Source organism: Phyllobates terribilis, unplaced genomic scaffold, assembly GCF_046119375.1.
Source record: "Phyllobates terribilis strain yellow unplaced genomic scaffold, ASM4611937v1 Scaffold_8286__1_contigs__length_31290, whole genome shotgun sequence".
Taxonomy (NCBI): domain Eukaryota; kingdom Metazoa; phylum Chordata; class Amphibia; order Anura; family Dendrobatidae; genus Phyllobates; species Phyllobates terribilis.
In genome coordinates this window covers 1-7,500 of record NW_027371026.1, presented here as the reverse complement: position 1 = coordinate 7,500, position 7,500 = coordinate 1, and positions in this window count along the sequence as shown.

Genomic DNA, 7,500 nt, shown 5'->3' with positions numbered 1-7,500 from the left:
GTCCCGAAGCGGCAGGCGTCTGGAAAACACCCCTTGCACGGGGAGGGCGAGGTGACTGGCCTCCGGAGGATGCCACGGCCGCCCCCGTCTCACCAACCGCACCCAAGACGACACACAGGGTCGCTCAGGGAGATGGCGTGCGGGGGTGGGCCTATGCGGCGCCACCGTCTGGCTTAGACCTGCCTCCGCCGCGGGGGGTCCTCGACCCACCGGCGGACAGGCACGAGGATTGGGAGAGGGGGGCTGGCCGTCGGGGTCCGCCGCGGCTCTGGCACTAACCCGGCGACGCTGAGGTCACGTGGGTGGTCGTCGGCCTGGCCGTGTCGGCGTCGCCCTCCAGCGTAGTCCCTCTTCCCGCTCGCGCCCGTAACCTCAAAGGGATGCCCGAGCGGCTTTTCTTCCCAGGGCTGCTCCCCGCCCAGGGCGGGAGCGCAGGGGGATCCCAGGTCGGCCTTTCACCGTACTCCCTACCTCTTGGCCCTCGTTCCTTCTCCCGTTCTCCATCTAACCCCTTGGCTCTGGGGTTTCCGCTCTCCCTCTCTCGCTCTCTCTCCTGCTCCCTGGCCGAGCCGCCTGGGAGGACGAGGGTCGAGGGGGAAGGCAACGGTCGGGCTGGGGCACACCGCACGGTGAGAACCCCCTTCGCCTGCCTCCACACCTCTGTCGTCCTCCCCACTGACGTAGGGGCTCGGGAAAAGACTGGAAATCGCGAAGCTCGGCAGTGGCGCGGAGAGGCCACCCACCGCCGCCGCTGTCGCCACCGCCGCGGAGGCCGCCCTTTCGGACACGAGGGGCAGCGCGAGCCTCCGCTGGCCGGGTACGCATCTGGAAGAAAAGGGCCGCCCTCGGAGAAGATCGCTGTGCTTCCCCGCACAGGGAGCGATTCGGACGACGGGCCCCCACGCCTGGCTGGGTGGGCGCCCCGCCGTTCGCCCGTACGGGTCGTCGGACCACTGCCTTCGCTCGGTTCGGGTCAAACTCCCCACGGCTCGGCCACCTCCGCAGACGGGAGGCGAGGCCGGCATGCGCGCCCAAAGATAGGTGTCGGAAGCCCGGGGGTAGAGGAGGAAGGGGACCGCTCACCTTAAGCCAGCGCGGGCTCCAAAGCCCGGGCCGAGCGAGCGGCGCCACCTCCCCACCCGGGAGCGCTGCGCCAGATCGATCGGAGGAAGAGCAGGGGTGCATGTAGGGACTTGCCCAAGTACGGAGGCTGCAAACCCCTGTCGTCGGGAGATACGTGCCCACGAGTCCTGGAAGCGCGACTCGGGTACAGGCGCCCTTGCGGGGGGGTACTGGATGTGGAACAGCACTGGGGTCGAAGCCACAAAAGCATCCGCCCTCATGGAGCCTCTCCTCGGCCTAAAAATCCAGATTTTAGCCTTGACGGCGCCCCCATGTGGAGAACCAGGGCCCGCGGGGGGGTCTGGCCAGGCTCACTTCAACCCAGGAACACCTCTCTGACTTGGGATAGGCGACCGGCAAAAGTCCCCCCACGCAGCTGCGGAAGCCTGGGTTCAGCCAAGGTGCAGACCTCCAGCCGAACAGGGACTCATAGCCAAAACGCATACCCAGGCCTACGGAGGTGAAAACCAGCTTAAATGAGTCGAAATGTGTCGGGGCTGAGAGGTACCTCTCTCTCATATATTCTGCCGGTGGTGTGCAAAACTGGGTCTTTGCATGGAGTGTCACCCTATACCCACTTTAGGGACGCATGCAAAAAAGTGCCCGATCGCCTGGAACTGTCAGGCGGATTCGGCTCCCTGGAATTTCCTCATTCTGGTTCTTTTTCACTTTTTGTCTCTTTTGCGACATCTAGTGGGCAGGCTGCATTACTGCAACCGGGGACACCTCAAAACGCTTGGAACTGGGGAGCGGGCTCAATTTACAAACGTTTTGCGGGTCCTGGAAGTCAAAATTGTGACTTCTGAAAACGACTAAGTATCAAGGACTCATCGCGCGAATCGCTCTGGAACTGAAATCGGATGCGCGCACTGACATGCTCCCCTCTCTGGAAGTCTGACACAAGTTGAAAAATTTTCTAAGTCCCCAAAAATTTTTTTTTTCAACTTTTTTTCAATTTTCCCCCTGTGGGATATATATTTTACCCACACTTTTGGAGCCCTCCTGGGATGCCCTCTAACATACTAGAACCTCATTTTGTGGAAGTTTTCACAAAATTGTGAAATTTTCAAAAAGTCAGAAATTTTGCCAAAAACGACTAAGTATCAAGGACTCATCGCGCGAATCGCTCTGGAACTGAAATCGGATGCGCGCACTGACACGCTCCCCTGTCTGGAAGTCTGACAAAAGTTGAAAAATTTTCTAAGTCCCCAAAAATTTTTTTTTTCAACTTTTTTTCAATTTTCCCCCTGTGGGATATATATTTTACCCACACTTTTGGAGCCCTCCTGGGATGCCCTCTAACATACTAGAACCTCATTTTGTGGAAGTTTTCACAAAATTGTGAAATTTTCCAAAAAGTCAGAAATTTTGCAAAAACGACTAAGTATCAAGGACTCATCGCGCGAATCGCTCTGGAACTGAAATCGGATGCGCGCACTGACATGCTCCCCTCTCTGGAAGTCTGACACATGTGTGAAAATTTTCTAAGTCCCCAAAAATTTTTTTTTTCAACTTTTTTTCAATTTTCCCCCTGTGGGATATATATTTTACCCACACTTTTGGAGCCCTCCTGGGATGCCCTCTAACATACTAGAACCTCATTTTGTGGAAGTTTTCACAAAATTGTGAAATTTTCAAAAAGTCAGAAATTTTGCCAAAAACGACTAAGTATCAAGGACTCATCGCGCGAATCGCTCTGGAACTGAAATCGGATGCGCGCACTGACACGCTCCCCTGTCTGGAAGTCTGACAAAAGTTGAAAAATTTTCTAAGTCCCCAAAAATTTTTTTTTTCAACTTTTTTTCAATTTTCCCCCTGTGGGATATATATTTTACCCACACTTTTGGAGCCCTCCTGGGATGCCCTCTAACATACTAGAACCTCATTTTGTGGAAGTTTTCACAAAATTGTGAAATTTTCAAAAAGTCAGAAATTTTGCCAAAAACGACTAAGTATCAAGGACTCATCGCGCGAATCGCTCTGGAACTGAAATCGGATGCGCGCACTGACACGCTCCCCTGTCTGGAAGTCTGACAAAAGTTGAAAAATTTTCTAAGTCCCCAAAAATTTTTTTTTTCAACTTTTTTTCAATTTTCCCCCTGTGGGATATATATTTTACCCACACTTTTGGAGCCCTCCTGGGATGCCCTCTAACATACTAGAACCTCATTTTGTGGAAGTTTTCACAAAATTGTGAAATTTTCCAAAAAGTCAGAAATTTTGCAAAAACGACTAAGTATCAAGGACTCATCGCGCGAATCGCTCTGGAACTGAAATCGGATGCGCGCACTGACACGCTCCCCTGTCTGGAAGTCTGACAAAAGTTGAAAAATTTTCTAAGTCCCCAAAAATTTTTTTTTTCAACTTTTTTTCAATTTTCCCCCTGTGGGATATATATTTTACCCACACTTTTGGAGCCCTCCTGGGATGCCCTCTAACATACTAGAACCTCATTTTGTGGAAGTTTTCACAAAATTGTGAAATTTTCAAAAAGTCAGAAATTTTGCCAAAAACGACTAAGTATCAAGGACTCATCGCGCGAATCGCTCTGGAACTGAAATCGGATGCGCGCACTGACACGCTCCCCTGTCTGGAAGTCTGACAAAAGTTGAAAAATTTTCTAAGTCCCCAAAAATTTTTTTTTTCAACTTTTTTTCAATTTTCCCCCTGTGGGATATATATTTTACCCACACTTTTGGAGCCCTCCTGGGATGCCCTCTAACATACTAGAACCTCATTTTGTGGAAGTTTTCACAAAATTGTGAAATTTTCAAAAAGTCAGAAATTTTGCCAAAAACGACTAAGTATCAAGGACTCATCGCGCGAATCGCTCTGGAACTGAAATCGGATGCGCGCACTGACACGCTCCCCTGTCTGGAAGTCTGACAAAAGTTGAAAAATTTTCTAAGTCCCCAAAAATTTTTTTTTTCAACTTTTTTTCAATTTTCCCCCTGTGGGATATATATTTTACCCACACTTTTGGAGCCCTCCTGGGATGCCCTCTAACATACTAGAACCTCATTTTGTGGAAGTTTTCACAAAATTGTGAAATTTTCCAAAAAGTCAGAAATTTTGCAAAAACGACTAAGTATCAAGGACTCATCGCGCGAATCGCTCTGGAACTGAAATCGGATGCGCGCACTGACACGCTCCCCTGTCTGGAAGTCTGACAAAAGTTGAAAAATTTTCTAAGTCCCCAAAAATTTTTTTTTTCAACTTTTTTTCAATTTTCCCCCCTGTGGGATATATATTTTACCCACACTTTTGGAGCCCTCCTGGGATGCCCTCTAACATACTAGAACCTCATTTTGTGGAAGTTTTCACAAAATTGTGAAATTTTCCAAAAAGTCAGAAATTTTGCAAAAACGACTAAGTATCAAGGACTCATCGCGCGAATCGCTCTGGAACTGAAATCGGATGCGCGCACTGACACGCTCCCCTGTCTGGAAGTCTGACAAAAGTTGAAAAATTTTCTAAGTCCCCAAAAATTTTTTTTTTCAACTTTTTTTCAATTTTCCCCCTGTGGGATATATATTTTACCCACACTTTTGGAGCCCTCCTGGGATGCCCTCTAACATACTAGAACCTCATTTTGTGGAAGTTTTCACAAAATTGTGAAATTTTCCAAAAAGTCAGAAATTTTGCAAAAACGACTAAGTATCAAGGACTCATCGCGCGAATCGCTCTGGAACTGAAATCGGATGCGCGCACTGACATGCTCCCCTCTCTGGAAGTCTGACACAAGTTGAAAAATTTTCTAAGTCCCCAAAAATTTTTTTTTTCAACTTTTTTTCAATTTTCCCCCTGTGGGATATATATTTTACCCACACTTTTGGAGCCCTCCTGGGATGCCCTCTAACATACTAGAACCTCATTTTGTGGAAGTTTTCACAAAATTGTGAAATTTTCAAAAAAGTCAGAAATTTTGCCAAAAACGACTAAGTATCAAGGACTCATCGCGCGAATCGCTCTGGAACTGAAATCGGATGCGCGCACTGACACGCTCCCCTGTCTGGAAGTCTGACAAAAGTTGAAAAATTTTCTAAGTCCCCAAAAATTTTTTTTTTCAACTTTTTTTCAATTTTCCCCCTGTGGGATATATATTTTACCCACACTTTTGGAGCCCTCCTGGGATGCCCTCTAACATACTAGAACCTCATTTTGTGGAAGTTTTCACAAAATTGTGAAATTTTCAAAAAGTCAGAAATTTTGCCAAAAACGACTAAGTATCAAGGACTCATCGCGCGAATCGCTCTGGAACTGAAATCGGATGCGCGCACTGACACGCTCCCCTGTCTGGAAGTCTGACAAAAGTTGAAAATTTTCTAAGTCCCCAAAAATTTTTTTTTTCAACTTTTTTTCAATTTTCCCCCTGTGGGATATATATTTTACCCACACTTTTGGAGCCCTCCTGGGATGCCCTCTAACATACTAGAACCTCATTTTGTGGAAGTTTTCACAAAATTGTGAAATTTTCAAAAAGTCAGAAATTTTGCAAAAACGACTAAGTATCAAGGACTCATCGCGCGAATCGCTCTGGAACTGAAATCGGATGCGCGCACTGACATGCTCCCCTCTCTGGAAGTCTGACACATGTGTGAAAATTTCTAAGTCCCCAAAAATTTTTTTTTTCAACTTTTTTTCAATTTTCCCCCTGTGGGATATATATTTTACCCACACTTTTGGAGCCCTCCTGGGATGCCCTCTAACATACTAGAACCTCATTTTGTGGAAGTTTTCACAAAATTGTGAAATTTTCAAAAAGTCAGAAATTTTGCCAAAAACGACTAAGTATCAAGGACTCATCGCGCGAATCGCTCTGGAACTGAAATCGGATGCGCGCACTGACACGCTCCCCTGTCTGGAAGTCTGACACATGTGTGAAAATTTTCTAAGTCCCCAAAAATTTTTTTTTTCAACTTTTTTTCAATTTTCCCCCTGTGGGATATATATTTTACCCACACTTTTGGAGCCCTCCTGGGATGCCCTCTAACATACTAGAACCTCATTTTGTGGAAGTTTTCACAAAATTGTGAAATTTTCAAAAAGTCAGAAATTTTGCCAAAAACGACTAAGTATCAAGGACTCATCGCGCGAATCGCTCTGGAACTGAAATCGGATGCGCGCACTGACACGCTCCCCTGTCTGGAAGTCTGACACATGTGTGAAAATTTTCTAAGTCCCCAAAAATTTTTTTTTTTCAACTTTTTTTCAATTTTCCCCCTGTGGGATATATATTTTACCCACACTTTTGGAGCCCTCCTGGGATGCCCTCTAACATACTAGAACCTCATTTTGTGGAAGTTTTCACAAAATTGTGAAATTTTCCAAAAAGTCAGAAATTTTGCAAAAACGACTAAGTATCAAGGACTCATCGCGCGAATCGCTCTGGAACTGAAATCGGATGCGCGCACTGACACGCTCCCCTGTCTGGAAGTCTGACAAAAGTTGAAAAATTTTCTAAGTCCCCAAAAATTTTTTTTTTCAACTTTTTTTCAATTTTCCCCCTGTGGGATATATATTTTACCCACACTTTTGGAGCCCTCCTGGGATGCCCTCTAACATACTAGAACCTCATTTTGTGGAAGTTTTCACAAAATTGTGAAATTTTCCAAAAAGTCAGAAATTTTGCAAAAACGACTAAGTATCAAGGACTCATCGCGCGAATCGCTCTGGAACTGAAATCGGATGCGCGCACTGACATGCTCCCCTCTCTGGAAGTCTGACACATGTGTGAAAATTTTCTAAGTCCCCAAAAATTTTTTTTTTCAACTTTTTTTCAATTTTCCCCCTGTGGGATATATATTTTACCCACACTTTTGGAGCCCTCCTGGGATGCCCTCTAACATACTAGAACCTCATTTTGTGGAAGTTTTCACAAAATTGTGAAATTTTCAAAAAGTCAGAAATTTTGCCAAAACGACTAAGTATCAAGGACTCATCGCGCGAATCGCTCTGGAACTGAAATCGGATGCGCGCACTGACACGCTCCCCTGTCTGGAAGTCTGACAAAAGTTGCCCACACTTTTGGAGCCCTCCTGGGATGCCCTCTAACATACTAGAACCTCATTTTGTGGAAGTTTTCACAAAATTGTGAAATTTTCCAAAAAGTACTGACACGCTCCCCTGTCTGGAAGTCTGACAAAAGTTGAAAAATTTTCTAAGTCCCCAAAATTTTTTTTTTCAACTTTTTTTCAATTTTCCCCCTGTGGGATATATATTTTACCCACACTTTTGGAGCCCTCCTGGGATGCCCTCTAACATACTAGAACCTCATTTTGTGGAAGTTTTCACAAAATTGTGAAATTTTCCAAAAAGTCAGAATTTGCAAAAACGACTAAGTATCAAGGACTCATCGCGCGAATCGCTCTGGAACTG